At 37.7% G+C, this 19,833-nt stretch overlaps 1 pseudogene; it reads right to left on the reverse strand.

The window, feature by feature from the left end:
• Positions 1 to 931: 931 nt before the first annotated feature.
• LOC138596705 (von Willebrand factor A domain-containing protein 5A-like) lies at positions 932 to 18,224 on the reverse strand (annotated as a pseudogene).
• Between the last annotated feature and the right edge of the window lie 1,609 nt (positions 18,225 to 19,833).

Consider the following 19,833-nt stretch of genomic DNA (forward strand, 5'->3'; position numbering starts at 1 on the left):
GGGTAAGCCAGGTTGCTGTTAATGTTACTTTCCTGAGGGTGGTAGTAGAAAACCACTTAAATAAATAATATAAAAATTACTGATAAAATACTATGGCAATTTAGATCTTGCGATTAATTGACACGTTTTCCACTGCAAGGAATCCATTCTTATTTTGGTAAAATTGTTATGGATATCCCTAAAAAAAAGGACCAATAAAATAAGATAAAAAAATGTATGAATGATAAAAAAACACAACTTAATAAATAGGGCCAGAGGGGTATGCCTTATGATACTCAACTCACTTTTGATTTAATGTAAGGAAAAAACAGACAAAAAACGCAAAGAAAAAAAAATTTATCCGTTGGTGTAATTTGCAAAAATCCAACAATTTCTTCATCCTTTCAGAACTTTCCCTGTTGCAATCCAATAGAAAAATAAATCTTTCCAGCCAAAAGGTATTAATCCAATCTGAAGGTATTCTTGTTTTAACCACTTTTCTCATTATGGCTTTCCTGTACGCAGCTCTTACAGTCTGTAAGAGTCAACTTTTTCTGATGACTGGGCCTCAAAATAACCCCCAAGAGTTCTTTTTGCTCAACTTGAAACCTATAAACCTGAAGAAAAAAAATATATATACCTGTATATATCAGGCAAGACAAAAATATATGAGGATCTGCCATGGGGGACCCATGGTGTCTCCAGCCTGTTTTCTTTTAAACTGGAGTTATAAACAAAAAAAACTAAACTTTCTTTCTCAAGCTGAATATGAAGCTCTCGCAAATTCTGCCTTTCCTCCATTACTCTAAGATTTTCCTTTCTCTGCCATTTTTCATTTTTTTAGACATATAATGGGTTACATTATGTTTGTTGTAGACAAACTGACAGACAGACTGACTGAAATGGCTTTATTTGAGACACAAGCTTTTTTCACAGACAAGTCACATTGTAGTAGTTTTAAATGTTTATTGCAGCAGCAGAACATAGCATGTGTTTGTTGCATTCCTGTTCAGTGTTGGTCAAGTGATTGCGGAGAATGACGCATGCCATGCGTGAAATCCATGCAGCTGGAGTTGCCTGCCTGACTAGCTCGCAGGCGCCGCTCCATTAATGCTCATTTTGCTCAAAGTTTAATTTTCAGTTGTTAGGGACACATTTGATTATTTACTTCAAGGGATAGTTCAGATTATTTGTAGTGGATTTATGAACAGTGCAGTGCATTGCATACAGTAGAGGGCAGTAGTCAGCTCGGCCTGTTTGGAGAGGCAGGCTGGAAAACCAAGACAGAACCTAAACAATGTAGTGCTGTGGACGGGGTTATAAGCAAAGTATATTAACCATGTAAAACAAAAGCATTTACAATATATTGAATAATTACACTGCCTCGCCTTCAGTTAGACAGCCCTTTCCTATGGTACTACATTTTTGACAGGTCAAAGTCCATATTTCTCTGTTTGCTGCACACTGTTTTAGATGAGCTGTTGAGGGAAATCAAAAGACGGGTCTCTAATATTCAAAGATGTTGCATCCTTACGTCAGTTCAAACAAATAAGTATCCTAGTCACCATATAGATTTCACCTTGTTCTACTGTGTAATAACAGCCTTTGACAGCTGTGGTAGTTGCACTGAATTAAAACATAAACACTCCACAAGCAACCCTGAAACAGCTCCGCATTTGCATTGTTTATGTTTCTGAGCATTTTATTAAATCGTCACAAAAAAAGCCAAATAGACACTAACTAAATAAATCAAACAATGAAAACAACCACAGATTTCCCCCACTATTTGTCAGCCCAACTCATCTCCAAAAAATATCTTCTGGTTCATTGAAGTGTTCTCTTGTATCCAACATGAACAGTTTTCTTACAGTCACTAGTTTTTCTTTTCTTTGTACTAGACTACTTTTTTACAACATCTTACCATAACAGCTGAAGTGCAATATAACATTGTGTGCGGCATGCATAGGTATACTGAGGTTACACATTTAAAACATGTAATGCCAAAGGAAAGGGCTTTCTGACAGCAAGGTGAAGCTATGAAAATGTTCAAAATATAGTTTACACTTTAAAAAGTAAAACCTGAAAAAGGGAATACAAGTTTAAGTAGCTAAAATACGTCTCCTGTAACCCGTCAACAGTGGTAAGCTCCTGTGTTGGTACTCTGGTTGGTTTCTCCAAAGCGGGACCATACTGACTGCCATTTACTGCTTTGCAACATAACCAAAAAATCCAAATGTTCCCTGTTATTTACTCCAAGAAAGGATTCAGCACTTTTCTGAAAAGTCTAATTTTTACAATAATAAAACAAAAAAGAGGTATACACTCCAATAAACATAGAAATTATGAATTATTATAATACTTATACCAATACCAATACTTAAAACCTGGATTTATGATTTAAACTTTTATATACTTGTTTAATACTGTTGCCGTTTGCTCTCAATTTGTAAAATAGAACACTCTGCTGACAGTTGACTTGCATGTTTGGGATCTGTCATGTGCAGTAATCAACCCCCTTATTTTGTGAATACATTTATGGAAACCCTAGGTGGATTACTGAGTTGATCATAATAGTCATGTGATCACTTAGTGTGATGTCTTTTCTTAGGGTTAGTGAAGGAAGCTAAACAAAAGTTATCCCTATGTTGAACTCGCTTTGTTTGGTTAAGTTTTTGGTATGTGGCAAGTCTGATTTTTATATATATATATACATATTGCATAATGGTGCAAAGGTATTTTAGTGCAATGCTTATAAAGCTAAGGCTGTAAGAAGTTTGGTCTGCATCTGGGCATCATTGTTGAAGTTAGCGTCTGTAGTTAGAACCTCAGAGACCCAGAGCGTCTTCCTGCACTTTGCAACCCAAGAGTGCATTTCCAGCTTCCACGCACTCTTTCACACATGATGCTGAAAAAAAAGAATCAATCAGGAGAATCTGAATGTGGTCAAACAGCTGATTTTGATCAACAACAACAACAAAACTTTTTATTTTGTAATTACCATTCTGTGCACGGAGCCATGACACAGCCTTTATAGCCAGAAGCTCCCACTCTTCCTGAGCATCCATCTTGACACCATGAAGCCAGATCAGAGACAGAATGGTGGCCCATACTTCTTGGTTCACCTAATTCACCAAATCAGGGAAAAGAACAAAAAAGGGCATAAGAAAATTGAAGCAAAAATGAAGGGAAACTTTAGCTTGATGGTCTTGAACAACATAATAATGGTTACTAAATCATTGGCAGCAACGGAGGTAGAGAAGGGATTGAGTCCCATTAGAATCTTGGTTCCTGATTTTCAAATTTGTGCGAGATGTGTATTTTGTTTGACTCGTCACCATTTCCAATTATTTTGTTGATATGGTTACTTATGTTTTAGTAGCTTTGCTTGTTCTATAAACCATATAAACCTGTGTCATATCTAAGTTTCATTTCTAAGTTCGTTATTGATTGGAATAATTTATTATTGACAGTAACACACCACTGATGCAGGCTTTAGCTTTTCCACCTCTTCGCTGGTCTTTCCCAGGGCTGCAGCCAGAGCTGGAACTAGGTCCCAGCAGTCAGACGCCTTCTGGAGGGAGACCAACTGAAGCAAAGGGTCCTTGGGAGGCTGACTTGGTGAGGAGATTTCTGACAAGAAAATCAAAAGGAAAAAAATCTTTGTGGATACTTATTTACATTTGGATCACTCTCTGTGTGTCCATTTTTATCTGTTTGACACTGAGCAGATATAATTCTGGTAAAAATATTTGAGTGAATATGTGAATCACTGTTTTGCAGTTTTAGATGCCACTTTATATATTCACTTTGTTTATTGCTTCCAATATGTAATGTGGTTTTCTTCAGCTTCTTTGATAATGAATGGGAATTAAATACTGATAATTCTAGAATACTGCTAAAACAAGACAAAAAGTGTGATGAACAGATTTTATTTGTTTTGTCTTGTCTTTAATAGTTATCAACAGAAAAAAAAAAATCGATAGCCATGTATGCATCTCAGTCTGGTATAATTGCAAATTTCATGCCTATCCATACAATAAATGTAAACAGATGTGTCTTAAAGATATAATCTCAAAGATTTTCATTTAAATAAATGTCTGTTAAGTCACTATCGCTGAATGAGGTAAAACAATAGTGATTGAGCCTATGGCCCACTGATGAAAGCCTTTACACTTACAGTATATTGCATTATTATGGATTGGGTGTCTGTGGCAACATTTGCGGAAAAAATCACAAGTGGCGCACAGTTAGTGATGCGTTTTCCATCACCTGTCAGTGTGCGCTCAACTGATGCCTAAGAGTGCAGCAAAGAGTCTAGGTGCAGACAGCTTCTCTCCACAATCAGACACAAAACAAGAGCAAACTGCACAGATCTGCAAAACTTTATGGGCGTGATTGCGCTTGAATATCATCAGTGCAATTTGCTTTGTGATTCGGACAAAGAGACCAAGCAGATAGTGGGTGCAAATGATGCGCAATTTATGGAGCTTTCAGTGGCTGCAAATCAATCTAAGTATTTCCCAAAGTATTTCAAATGTAAGCTGCAAAAAAAGAAAGAAAGAAAGAAACATACATATATAATGTGTGTACAATTGCATTTAGCTTTTTACTGACTTGTTTTAGTGGCAGAAACAATCTTGAAGCATTCAAATTGTGAATCCAAAGCACAGTCCTCTGCTACTTTGAGATTAGAAAAAGAGGTCAAGATATAAAATGAGAGTTATTAAACAAGAAATATCGACTAAACTTACCTATTATGCATTATACTTACCACTAATGCTGCGAGCAGAAAGACTACAGGCCCTTAACACTGTTAGAATAAAAGTTGCTAAAATGCTAAATGCTATCTCTTATCTCCAAATCAAATGCATTTATGAGACTGATTGTTAGATTTGTAAATGATTACATTGTATTAATGTTAAAGCAGTACATCTTCATGTTTCTCTACACAACCATTCATGGTAACTTACACTACCCCTTAAATAGAGGGTCATTGAATGGTAAATGGACTGTACTTATATGCGCTTTACTAGTCTTTGCAACCACTCAAAGCTGCTTTTACACTACATATCACATTCACCCATTCACACACTGATGGCCTAGGCTGCTACGTAAAGTGCCCAACTGTCAATCAGATATCACATTCATACCCGTTGGCTATGCCACTGGGAGCAATTTGGGGTTCAGTGTCTTGCCCAAGGACACTTCGACATGTAGCCTGAGGGAGCTGGGGATTGAACCTCCAACCTTCCGATTGAAAAATGACCGCCTCTACCACTGAGCCACAGCCACTGAGCCACACTTACTGGGTGTTGGAACATTTCTGCGCACTAGAGGACCTTGAATCATTGAATTACTTATTCATGAATTTAACTCTGGATTTATAAAATATGATAAAAACATTAAGTCATTAATCATTTATATTTTGTACCATAACTTACTCTTAATTATAAAGTTAATCAGACCATAGCAACAACTCATCACTTTCTGTGGCTTTGGAGGCAAGTACAGAACATCAGCATCAGTGAGCAGAGATCCCTTACCTTTTTTCTGACGTCTCCCCCTCATTTTTCCCATGAATTTGGTTAATAACCCTGAGCTTTTGGTACGTTGAGCTGATTTTCTTTTGCCTGTTGAGAGAGCAGATTAAACACAACCTGATATACCTTAAACTAATAATAGCAGACCAAATTCTAATACTATTATCATGAAAAACATACAAATTGGGCATTTTGGTAAAATATCCCTTCATTATGATAACTTGTAGTTTATTCACACTACCACTACACTATGGGATAATTATAGAAACACACCGATATGTTTTCAAATCCTCGCTTCAGTCCAAGCTTTTATGCTTTATCCATAGAGTGAGGGAGCAGCATGGATAGTGGAAATTAACTCTTAACTTCTAAATAGAAAGGAGCATGAGGAAAGGACTTGCAAATGACCTAGGATAATAATCACCATAAAAATACATGAAAAAACCCAAGGGCGGTAGTATAACAACCTATACGGTAGGGCCAAACACATACCTGAATGCAGACAAACAGGAGCTAGCTTTTACACATGTAGCCTATGCCAAATATTTATCAAAGCATATCAAAAGCAAAACAACTGCTCTGCACAGAGGGTTGAGTGCACCCCAAAGTGCGATGCAGAGCAAACAGCATCTCTGTACTCCGGTGCTGTTTGTAGGTATTTGAATGAGTCATTATGCAGTCATTCTGGGAAAATTTGGCTCCTTTCTATGTAAATGAGCCTTGGGGCAAAAAAAAGCTCTTAATTCACAAACACCAGCGCTAACAGCACAGCGCAGTTAGAGTGAAAATATGACCATCTGTAGAGAGCTGGTGGTAATTGTGGCACAGTATTATGAGGGCTGTCACACTTTGAGTTTCCAGTGATCACGACGACAATTCCTCCTTTTGTGTGATCAAAAAATGTATTGTCTGTAAAAACAATCTGTTAATGATATATTGTCATTATTATTATAATCAGGAGACCAATCAGTCTGGGGCTGTGCGAGGCTCAACCCCAGCACACGCGCACACTTTGGAGACATTACGCATGACAGGGATTATAACATGGACAAGCTGCTGTTGCGTGCAAGTTTAAAAAGTCTAGGCTTTACAATAAACTGTTAAAAGAGCTGCCCCCTCGCCTCCCTGCTCATCACTGATCTGTGGATGGAGTTGCGACATGCACTGTGTGCACTCTGATGCCTAAGAGTGCAGCAGAGAGTGGAGGTGCAGACAGCTTTACTCCACATCAGACACAAAACAAGAGCAAACTGCACAGATCTGCAAAACTTTATGGGTGTGATTCCACTTGAATATCATCAGAGCAATTTGCTTTGTGATTCAGACCATGAGACGGAGCAGATAGGGGGTGCAAATGAATCGCAATTTATGGAGCTATCAGTGGCCGCATTCAACTTTAACTTTACTTTACTTTTTACTTACTTGGCATGGTGGGAGAAGCACTCATGTTGCAAAAATCTTGTGGATCCATAGCACAGGCCATTGGTACTGTGAGATTAGGAAAAACCCCGTAAGAGGTCAAGATATAACATAAGAGTTATGAAACAAGAAATATCGACACAACGTACCAATTATGCATTATACTTACCACGACAGCTGTGAGCAGATGTCAGCAGATCAAAGGCCATAAACACTGTGAGGATAAAAGAGCTTATTGTAATTACTCATGACATTTTAAAATGCTAAATGCTATCTCTTATCTCCAAATCAAATGCAATTATGAGACTGATTGTTAGAATTGTAAATGATGACATTTTATTAATGTTAAAGCAGCACATCTTCATGTTTCTCTACACTACCATTCATGGTAACTTACACTACCCCTTAAATAGAGGGTCTTTGAAACACTCACTGGGTGTTGGAACATTTCTGCGCACCAGAGGTCCTTGAATCACTTCGCCATCGCCTTTATTGACAGCAATGAAGGCAGTGAAGGCACTGCTCACACCTGATTGCACACTGACCTCCACCACCTTCTTCTTCACACTTTCATCTTGCTGTCCCCCGGGTCTCTCTCCTCCATCTCCAGAGAGCGAATCAGAGCCCGAGCAGCCAACCTGTGAACTGTTAATCTGAAGACGGTACAGAGATGTCAAAACATTTGTAAAAAAAATTTGAAATATTACAATTAAACCATTATTTAAATTCCATCAATCTTTTTTCTGTACCACCTTTTGGGATTATATAGAGCTGAACCCTCATATCTAGCACATATTATTATGAGAATGGTGCAAAGCATGATGCGTTTTTTTTTTTGTTTTTTTTTTTACAGCTTGTTAGTACTAGTATTAGTACAATGATGGTGAAAACATCTTTGAATTATTTGGGGATGCTTTAAATTCATATGTGAATAAATAATTACATAACAATACTTCACTTTGTAAACTGCCCAATCATGTATGCAAAAATGTAAAAGAGCAACTGGAATAATAATGTATTCCAAGAATGCATGTTTAAGGTGGAAAAGAGGCTGTGACACATTCATGAATTAATAATTAAGCGCAGTACTAAACAATGCAAACACTTATACAGAGACGACAGAATATTTGGGTGAATTTTTCCAGTAATATAAAAGAAACTGTGCTGGTAATCAAGATCTTGACTGTTTCTAGTTTGTGGGGCTCAGAAACAAGTCGGTTTGAATGAATAAATACAAACATTTTAAATATAAAAAAAGCTAAACAGCCCTATAACAGCTGTTTAAAAGTAGAGAGAAGTAACATTAAGAAGATTGCAGGCAGTAGTTTGTGTTTGTTTGTGTGTGTTGATTAATACTTATGAAGCCTCCTTGATTTCATTTGAATATAATGAAAAAAGGGGTTAACACAATTTCACAGTTTTCATTAGCTTGCCTAATGTTTTATGTAACTCTTTTAAAAAACACAATTGAAGTCTCCTGTATTTTAGTTGTTTTATTTTTTCACCTGAATGATAAAATGAAAACTCATTCACTACTTTGTGTGTGTGTCAGCCACATAGCAGACACTTACTGCTACTTAATACTTTCCACACTTATGTAGCAGTGTGATGTTTATCAATACCTGCTACTCTGTTGATAAAATCAAACTCAACATTTTTATTGTCAAGAAAATAAATGTTTTACCCAGTGTCCCCTGCAGGTTTGAGACTGAATTGCAGCTTGTTCTGAGAGAGATGACCTGCCAGGCTGTACTTGACTGTCACACAGCCCTCTGCGTCCTCTGAAGTCTGATAACAGTAACAGTTTAATAAACCATATTAGAGAGAGAAAGAGAAAAAGAGAGCAATGATTGTAATGGCTTCAAACCACAGTGCTTACATTTCGTAATCATTTCAGAATCATCAAGTGCTGCTTCTACCTGTCCAGTGAGCTTGGCATAAACCAGCGACCTCTGACCCTGGAAAAGTGCTGTGATTGGTGGAGAGAGGACAGTAGCAGACACATTCTTCGGCAAATCCCATGTGACTGAGATGTGACTGCATCACCTGGTGAAGAAAAATCAGTTATAAACAGATTTTACCTAGTCATTCACCTGGAACCACAAAAACAATTCAACACAATCTTTTATTGTATAGTAGTTGTATTAACTTGACAGCTTTTCAATGTGTAATGTTTAACTTACTTTGGGTTGCATCCTGTCAGTCCCTGTGATGAACTGAGCATGACCTCCTCCTTCCTTGGCCAACCCATTGATAAGAGCAGAGCTGGCCCCTTCCCCAATCCCAAAGGAGAAACATCTACAACACAGCAGTTTTGTTTTAACAAAAACAGCAGGAGAGCATGGAACATATTCTTTTCAATTGTGTGGGTGTTTCTACACTTTTAATGGTCACCTGTGGGAATGAGAATTCTTCTTTACCAGATCTATAACTTGTTTGGTGTTTCCCACTTCTCCGTCAGTAAAGACAAATAGCTAGGGAAGAGAGTTTACATGTCACTAAAAGTAACATAACATCACACCCAGAAGCATGCAGCTTTTGTTTAAAGTCCTTAATTTGTTCTCTGAAGGCTGTTAGATGCTGTAACAATCACAGTGCTTTTAATGGTAAAGTGTTAAAACAAGGTGTGGTAAGAATGAACTCATGTGTTACTTGTCTAGGTTGATTGTGAATGCAGGGCTGGCTGTAAATATGTTTAAGGGGCTCAAGGATCTCTGTTCCTCCTAGATTAGCCTCCATCTCTCCAACTTTCTTCAAAGCCTCTTCCATAGTCTTTTGGCTGTACTCCACACTCTTACTGCAATCAAGTCAATAAATGAACATGTTATCACAGCACACAAAAGCATAGAAGAATTAACACCAAATAGGAAAAAGTTTGTCAAGGTTGTAACTTACGGGAAGGTGTGTTCATAGGAAGACCCAAAGCTATAAATGTTGAAATAGCAGCCCATTGGTAAGCTCTTCCACAGGAGCAGGAGAGTATCCTGAAGAGAAAAGAAAAAGAATGATGACAGCCACTGTGTGAGAGGGACACTTCAAAGGATTTTATGGCAGAATTTACACATAAATACCCTTGCGCTGCTAATGCGACTCTGATGATCCTTGCTGTTGTTAATGCGTGAGTCCATACTTCCAGATCGATCTAATAAACACACAAACTCTCCACATGAGGCGACTGAAGACATCAAAGCCTGGTGGAACTCAGGGTACAGACTCAGCATCACTACTGGATCACCCATCACAGTGCCTGAGACACATAAAACATTTTTAGCATTTGAACACATCAGCTCGAGGATAAGAATAACAAACTTTTGCATATGCAAAAAGGACCTTCCCTAATTTGAACTAACCAGATTTGGCAGAGGCCTGTCCTGCCTCCACCACAGCAGTGGGCTGGTTGGCATCCTTTTAATAAATCAGCAGTTCAACATCTGTGTCAAACTTGTGTCCTGAAGCCAGCTTGATCTAGAATATATAAAACACACTCAGAAACATAAAATAAATTATATCTCTTGTTCTCAGTATAGAGGAACAATCACACACAGGAGTAACATTAGCACTCTACCTACCGTGGCTTGGGTTTGCTCTGTGTTGAGGTACTGGAGAGGGTCAAGGGTACAGTTGGACTCTATTTTAGACACTGGACGACAAGTGGTCACACGGGCCAGGAAAGATAGACTGTAGGGCACCAGAGAGGCTGGTAATGAGGTAACTTGGACGTTGCCACCTCCACTACCTCCACTTCCTGTGAACAAGTTAGAAATGCAAAAGTTAAAGAGCAATAAATTCCATTTAAGCAGCAAGGAAAAGGTAGAATTTTAGAATAAGAAGTAGTTACAGTTAATTAAGAAAAACAAGAGTAAGAGTCTACAGTCAGGCTTGCATCTTTACTGGTATTAGCCTACTTAGGCACAGACGAGCTTTCACCCAAATGCTAATGTAGCATGTTAACATGCTCATAATAGTGACGCTAACAAGCAGACATTAAGCAGGAATAATGTTTCCCATTTTAAACATAGTCTGAATGTTTTTAACAATAGTAGTGTAATGTGTTGATATGCTTACTTCGGTAATATGTAAATGAGGATGATGAGAATGTCCTTAGTTTTTCAGGTAATTTCTCAGGAAAAAAGGACCAAGTACCAGTTAATGATAAATCATCCTGATGAGGATGTTTGGACTAAAGACAACAAATAATGGACGTAGCCACCCGAGACGCCGCCCATTGGTTTCTAGACTGTGTGTCTGAAGCCTCAAGTTCGGTTCCAGATTGCCGCCACATTGGTTTCCATATTAGAACTTGAAGGTGGTGCTAGAGAGGGTCAAGGGGTTGACATACACCAGGCTATGATGCTAAACTGTCTTGTCATTGACCGGTGGCAATAACATTAGCTAGTGTATGAGCTAGTTTAACCTTGTGCTTACCCTTGCCACTCGCTCATCCGAATCTCCGATATGAGAGTGGCCAAAACCAAAAAAGCTTGAGCAGGACTTCTTGGACAACCACTTACTGTTATAAAGCAAACAGAAAGACCTATAGTGTCCAATTTTGTACAGAGTTCACCTCAGATAGTTCAGAATTGAACAGAACTGAATTAGCTGAGGTGACAACTAGCAGTATCCATCTCGAAGTGACCACGCACCTAATTATGCATAACTTTAAGGCTTCATATAATAAAAATGAAGCCTTGAGCATAAAAAGATAAAACACCCCCTGTACATTTCATGAACAAAAAAATGAGCTATAGAGACCATAATGTTTTTTGTACCCAGCTGTAAAGATGTTTATTTTTACTGTAAAGTTGGGCATTTTTATAGCTTAATAGGGAGTGGCTATTGAAGCCACTGAATCAAGTGTAAACGCAAGCTACTGCACTTTTGGGCACCGCATTGGCTTCGATTCTACACCCCAGAGGTTATCTTTTGGTTTGGACCAAACCCACTGACTGACATTTCTATAAAGGGTCACGATATGTATTCTTGTCCATCATTTCACTCTGTTTTGTTGATCAATAGATAGTGGCATAGACTGTAAGAAGAAGATGGCCGGAAGAAACATGAATCTAAATATTGCAGGATTCTTTTTTCTCTTAACAAATGTTTTATGAGAAGAAAAGACAATATCACTATTATATCTCAAGGATACACTCCATGTGTTTGGCCAGAAACACTGAATGCAAACAAAGTTTAAAAGTTCCTGACATGTATTTGCTGGTTTTCCTACCCTGAGGTTGGTACCGAGGGTTGAGCACAGCAGGAAGACAAAACCTCAGCCCGTCATCAGCCTGCACACTCAGCTCAGTGACATACTCCAGCCTGATTGAGGCACTCTCTCCTGGTGGAAGACTACCTACACTTAGAGAGAATATATCTGGACTCTGGGCACTTTCCTCCAAAAGGAAGGCTTGCTGACCGGAGCTCAAAGCATCATCATACTCCTCACGAGCCTGGAGCACAGATTACACAAGTAGGTCTAACAGTGTTTACTGTGTTTTATTGCAAGGTCCATTGTATTTGGTAATCCATACTGTGTAGCTCACCTTCTGTTTCTCCTTCACCTCAGCTTCAATCTCTGTCTGTCCAACCTTAGCACTGAAATGACAGACAGCAGCATCTCCAGGCAGAGGGAAAACAAAAACAGCCTCTATAGGTTTGTCTTCCTTGTTCTCATAGTTCAGAGTGGAGGCCACTGTAGCCACATGGTCCCTCACCTCCAGCTCCACCTCCACGCTCTTCAGAGGAACTGACCAAAATAGAGAAGGGAACCCCAATGCTCATGGACTGTTTTTGTTGTGATGATTTTAATCAGTGGTTAATAATACAAAACATGGTGCCTTAATAGATAGCTAGATTTGAACCATAAAGATATTTGGAAATTCCCTTCCTAATACACAGCACACACAAGCCAATATCTTTACACCCACAGTCTTTCTAGCACATGTACAGAAATAAACAGCAAGCACTAATTAATTAACTACATAAGGAAACAAAACATATAAGGACAGAATTTACTGCCAAAAGTTAATAATGATAATGTTCCTTCAATATTGTTCAAGGCTGTTTTTAAAAACTACAATATATGGAAAACTGTACATTAAGTAAGGAGATCAACATTATGTAAAGCTGAAACATAATATATATTAGAAATGCTTTCAAAGAGCTCTCTACCTGGTTCCTTATTCATAGTAAGCAGACCACAGCAGATCACCATCATGCCTTTTAACAGGTTACTAAAAAATGTAAAAGGAAAAAAACTGGGTATTAAGTCATGCTGACAAGTTAAGGCAAAGCATCCATCTGACATATGCAACTTCTCCTTAAACAATCCTCTTATAAATCTAATTAGATGATCAATTATAAGATTTTTTTCAAAAGATGATTAATCCCTTTTTGAATCAATCACAGTATTGCATTTGTGAGCTCAGAAATTATTATATGTTTGATGACAAATGCTGCTGCCACCACAAACAAAATTTATAGTGTTTACTTATTTCTGTAGGCTAGTTGTGTTGTTTATAGCCACAAAATTCAGGAATATTGACAAAGAAACATTGATCTGTAAAGATGGCAGACATAAGCTAAGGACAGTAACACTGAATACAAATCTGTATAAAAAAGGAATACTAATACACAGTCAAAAACCAGGTGATTCAGGTGTCTCTGGTGGTACCCATGTTGTTCTGTGGTACGCGTATAGGCCTATACTAAGCATTACCGTAAGCGTAATCTCTAGCTTAATTTCCAGATTCTACTGTACATAGAAATGTAAAATCTGTAGCAGTGACGTGGATTTCCGGGACATCAATTCAAGTGTTCTGGTTTCTGTCTGTAGTACACTTGTAGTCTGAGTAATATTGACTAATCACGTATGAGCAGGCTGTGGTGTATGCTGGGAGAGCAAAAGCAGGCGGAACATAATGCGCCGTAATGACATCAGCAGCTATCTGACGAGTATTTACCTTCTTATTAATCTCTATAAACAGGCATCTGCATGCTAACAGCTAACAATCTGCTCTCGATCTAAAATTCAACTTGGGATAAATTCCCTGACGCAGTGTCACGAAGGCCGTTCAGATTTCCCGACTTCCTCGAATGCAACAGAAATTATCGACTTCTGTTTAATTAACAAGCATTATAAAAGTAGTTTTCTTCTTCTCTTGAGGACAGACCTGACAAAGCTTGCAGTTTTACTTTTTGAAATATGCATTATGATGTTGAAATTTCGGCAAAAGGTAAGACCCATTAATTTAAGCCAATCACAAGAAAAACGGGTTCTTTTTCTGTAACACACGGAAAAGGATGTCGTTTATCACTACCTGCCAGCTACATGCCCCGGCATGTTCACAGGTGTGCCCAGTGGCTATATCGTTGTCAGACTATAGCCAATGGGATCCGAGATTGGCGTAAGAGAGTCGTAGAATTGATTTAAAAATAAAATCACCAGTCCCATGAACCTGGTTTCACGTACATTCAATTAACCAGTCAGCAGCCAACAATAAATACATACATAAATTAATAAGGGTATTACATTTCTAAATTAAAGCCCTGTGTTCCCTCTTAATGCTGATTAGAATAAAAATTAAATATCCGAGCTTAAGTGGAAGACTTACATCGACTCTGTTGTGATGAAGGCCCAGCAGAAATTGTTATTCCTATGCACCCCGCCCTTATGTCCTACTATTACAGATAGTTCTCTGATCTGTGATGTACACTATATATTCTTGAATATCGTAGTTGTGCAATATAAATTTAAGTAGATGAGGTATGCAACACTTACAAATACATTTACAACTTCTATATCACTGATTCTAAAAAATGTCTGGGTGTAGCTGCTGTTTAAATGTTTCTTCCTGATCAACCATCACTCCTTCACATCAAGCTGTCTCCTCTCTTCAGAATGTCCTGTCAGAAGAAATAAATTAATCCTTGATTTTGCAACTATAGTGATGGTTGTAAAATCAATGATTTATTTATTATTATTATTTGCAACACTAAACGCCTTCATTTTACTTGATTAAAGACGATAATTCAATTAAAACTAATTCATCATCGATGAGTATTGATTGATTATAGAGATAGTATTGATTTTAAAACTTATTTGGTGTCTCTAGCTTAAAGACACCATGTTGTTGTTGACACTATGTTTTTTTGAATCACATTTTTTTTACTTAAACCCCATTGATAATTATAGGGACAACCAACCCCATACACTGTGACTAATAACCCGGTGATGTGGTTGGTTGTCTCAATGTGTCAGATTGTCTGTAATAACTTAAAATAATTTACAAGGATGAAAGGGATATCCATTTTAAGACAATACTTTAAGCTTCTTTCTAATTTTTGAGTGACCACTGTTAGATGTAACAATTGATGATTTACACGAGAGTAAAAAGTGTGACAACTAACCCTGGTCTCCCCTATTTGAATGTGAAACCACGTTCACGGGACCTGGTGCTTACATATACGTTTACCGCAAAATAACATGTGGGCTAGTTTGACCGTGTTTTCTGAAGTGGAGGCTGGCCTGACTGCAGTACTTGTATCTGTATTTTGATGTCCAGAAGTGTATATTGTGTGTTTATTCTGTATCTCTATTCTGTCCATCCTGGGAAAGGGATCCACCCCAGCTCCAGAAGGCGGATCCTTCTTCTTCTTCTTTTGGTGGGAATTTTTCTTTATTGATAAACGTTCTTAGGATAGAGTAGTGCCCTCTTCACTGGCCTACCTAAAAAGCTGATAGGGAAACTTCAGCTAGTTCAGAACTCTGCCGCCGGACTTTTAACAAAGACGAGGAAAAGAGAGCAGATTACTCCTGTTTTAGCTACCCTGCACTGGCTCCCCATTTCTTTTAGAATTGGTTTTAAGGTCCTTTTACTAACATATAAAGCTCTGGTACAGGACCATCTTATATTTCAGACTTTTAACCCCTTATCAACCAACGAGAGCCCTTAGGTCCTCTGATGCTGGTATTTTAAGTGTTCCCAAAGTGACCCACAAAATGAGTGGGGAACCTGCTTTTAGTTATTATGCTCCAAGACTGTGGAACACCCTGCCCAGTCACATAAGATATGCAAACTCTGTTGAAATCTTTAAAAATCAACTGAAGACCTACCTATTCAGGCAGGCATTTAGTTAATGTAATATGTTTTTATTTTCTTCTTACTATCTGCTCCTTTAAGTAACTTTTATTTGTATTACATTATCCACTGAGTTTCTGTTGCTTTTAATACCACACTTTTGAGCTGTTTTCTTGTTTAATGCCTTACTGTAAAGCACTTTGAGTTGTGTTCTTGTTTTTAATACCACACTGTTAAGCACTTTCAGCTGCATTTTGTGTATGAAAGGTGCTATACAAATAAAGTTATTATTATTATTATTATTATCATTATTATTATTATTATAGCCAACAACTTGACATGATTCCAAACCTTTGCAGGAATAGGAGGGTCAATATATGATTGCGAGACTTTTTGAGTTTGAAAAATTCTGAAAAAAAAAAAAAAAAAATCCCAATACATTATTATTTTTCCTTACAAAGTTTTCCTGAAAAATTGTGTTTTCAGTAATTGCCAAGCTCAGGCATAACTGATTTAAGATATTTATTCAAACTGAGATGTTATTTGGTCCGTAACATAGTTATGTTACGGTCAAAAACTGTAAAGTTTTAACTTTGAATAAATGTCAGATAAACAAATAAATACATATTTTTATAATAAACATAATGGCAACTTAGTTGACAGTATAGTGTCATAGTTGACAAAAGTAACATAGTTGATTGGACATGAAAAAGAATGATTTATTCATCAAATAACATAATCATGAACTATAATAAATATTATTTTATGTTAGCAAACTGCATATTCCATCTCTTAGTGTGTTTAATTAAGACCTTTTGATAACATCGTGACATACAGACTCAGACTTTACATGGATCACTTGCAAGTTTATTAACTCATACAGACATTGTAAACTTAAACAGTGATCCTAACCTACAAAAAACCAACAACAAAGGTATGAAAAATTGCTCACACAAAAAATGCACTGTGTAAAAAACATTCACCAAAATAGTGCTCTATTCTGTCAAAACATTTAACAAAATAAGTGTGCTGCATTGGATCAACATTTGAAAACAAAATAGTGCAAACAATTGTATCCTAATTGTATGATCCCTCTCCATTTCTGCCGGCCTTTTGCCAAGTATGCCTCCCTTTTTGCAGGGTCGACATCTCGCCATGCACGGTAACGGTGCTGCTTTTCTGCAGCAGATAATCGTGGCATTTGCCTGAAAAACAAGTTTCTTTTTTTTAATATTTATGGAAAACAGTCTTTTTATTTACTGTGCAGTTAGAATATTAAATGAACTCCTGAAAACTACAAGAACATATCATGTTTGTCAACCATGTTACCCCTAGTCCTCTAGGTTACCTTTACAGGGTAACATAGTTGACGGGTATCATAGTTTTCAGGCCAAAAATCAACATGGCTGCCTATAACCAAACACCACATGGCATTTTTACAGAAAGATTCTTCTAAATATTATATATACAATTGAGTAAAATTGTAATTCAAAGTTTTTTATTAGGATATTGTAGTAACACTGTTGACATGCGATAAATCCACACTTGACTCACACATTACTTTATGTTAAATAATTAAGAAAGAGGAGAAAGAACATACCTTGGAGTCTTGCCCGTCTTTTCTTCAGGAGGAAATGACATCATGTGGAGCAGGTCATGTGATTTGGAATTAATACACTTCCTTGAGAGGTGTTGTTGTAATGGGTAACTTAGTTGAAAGTGATTTCTCGGACACTGATACAATTTATTTTCCATATAAAATTTGATATATTGCCAAAAAGAAATATCTGTCATGATTATCTCAACTTAATAAAAAGAACACAATCAAAACAATTTTTGAACAAGCTCATTTTATTATTGTTTAGCTAATTAGAAGGTGGTTGTTATTAAATTCGGATGGTTATTTAGTTGACATTCTAGCATTATCATTTGTCATTTTTTGTTAAAAAGTGATTATTTCCATAATAAATAATTATGGAATTTGTAAAGACATGATCATAATGAACATAAAATCATTAGTTTTTTTTTACTTTAAAAAAAATGCATGCAAGATATATCCCATGGACTTCAAAAGTCCCTAAATTATATATTGACCCGGCTACGGGTAAAACAGTGAACACATTTTATTTATTAACTAAGTAAGCCATTCTGAAAACAATGCATCACACACCTACCTTTCTGAAGAAAGGGTGCCCTGCGCAAGAGGTGCCACGAAAGGTGGACTTCAAATGCGGAAGGTATCTGCCTGCATATAGCCTACAGTCGAACTCAAGCCACGCCTACAGGTTACGCGGCTGTCAAATTAAATGTTCCTATTGTTTGTCATATTTATGTTCTGACGTGTGACGCAATTGACCGTTTCCCGAACGGACTCCATTCAAGTTTCATTGAAGAATGTTGTTAGACTCGCAGCTGTGGAGGGCGTGCCTGTTACTGGAAGAGTGCGTGTCTGACATTCAGCTTGTTTGGCCAGACCAACCAACCAACGCAGTGATCACTGTCTGTCATGCACTGTCTCTCATAGGCTCTGTTTACAGCTGACATTAACATGCACTCTGGTTGATCTACTTTAATTATTATATCATGACTCTATCGAAAGTGGTCTAGGTGCAACATGGAAATCTCGCGGGACTGAGACGCCGTTTTGAGAGACTCCGTTTTTTATATTCTAAGTTGTAAAATATAGCCTAAATGGCAATCCTCCTTCAGACAACAGATAAGCATCATGTAATAATCACTTCCACAAAAAGGTGGGGCAATTTAAAAAATATATTGGGATGAATGTGGTTTTGAAAATGTAGTATGATAATAAAATCATTTGAATGTTTTAGAAATTATAAGATTAAACCAGTAATGATGACGCAAAGACATAAGTACCTACGCTGGGGGTCAAACATACAGCGCTTTTTCAAAATGGAGAAGCGGGCGCTCAGTGGATCAGCTAAACGAAAACAAAGGAAAGAAAAAAAAGCCAAAGATGCCGCTATGGTGAAGCAAATTCCTTCCATCTCAACATTTTTCACCAGAAAAGTGAGGCAAGATGATGGTACTCATAGCAGCGGTGCCAGAATGACCCAGCCGCCTTAACAGTTTGTCACTCATGGCCATAGAGGCCGAACTGGTCCGAGAGTTGGACTTTGATGACCTTACCGAGGACTTTTCCTCGAAGGAAGGCCAGGAAAATGCCAGTGGTTTAGGTGAGTAGTTTCACTGTGGATTTGTGTGGTCGTAGCTGTGGCTCTTTACTGATGTTCATTCATGTTGCCTTTATTACTTTCACGATTAGTTTTAGGTGGTTATATTTTAATCAAGGTGTGTTTTACTCCATAATACTGCAAGGGCTGGCTATTTGAGCTTGCTGTCTCTCCCATAATATGTATATTGTCCTGTACATGGCAGGTGCCAAACATAACAGACCTAAAATGACAGTAATTTTGTGTGGTTGTGTGTTGCCCGGAGTTGTTATGTGCGTAATGGGAAGACCACCTTTTTGCGCGCACTGTTTGCGCGTGTAGGCAGGGGCCTGTGGCGAGTTTGTGTCCAGGGCCCGTGGTCATGATAATCCATCTGTGGGGCCGAGGAGTTCTACAGGTTCTACCTGTAAGTTCTATAATTAAGTTCCAAGCACTTTTCTTCATGTCTGTCAAGGTTCTCAGTCATCCAGGTCATGGTAATTCGAAGGTTAATCCAAAAGGGCAACTGAACTTGGTTGAAGTTCTTGAAGACAATTTAAAGACCAAAACTGTTTAAGTCAGTCAATGCCTCTCATCCGAAAAGCTTCTTCAGTTTTAAACTGACTATAGACGGAGCTAGAAATA

The sequence above is a fragment of the Semicossyphus pulcher genome, unplaced genomic scaffold, assembly GCF_022749685.1.
Source record: "Semicossyphus pulcher isolate SPU_LCO1_2020_fin unplaced genomic scaffold, fSemPul1.0.p SCAF_19, whole genome shotgun sequence".
NCBI classification, from domain to species: Eukaryota; Metazoa; Chordata; class Actinopteri; order Labriformes; family Labridae; genus Semicossyphus; species Semicossyphus pulcher.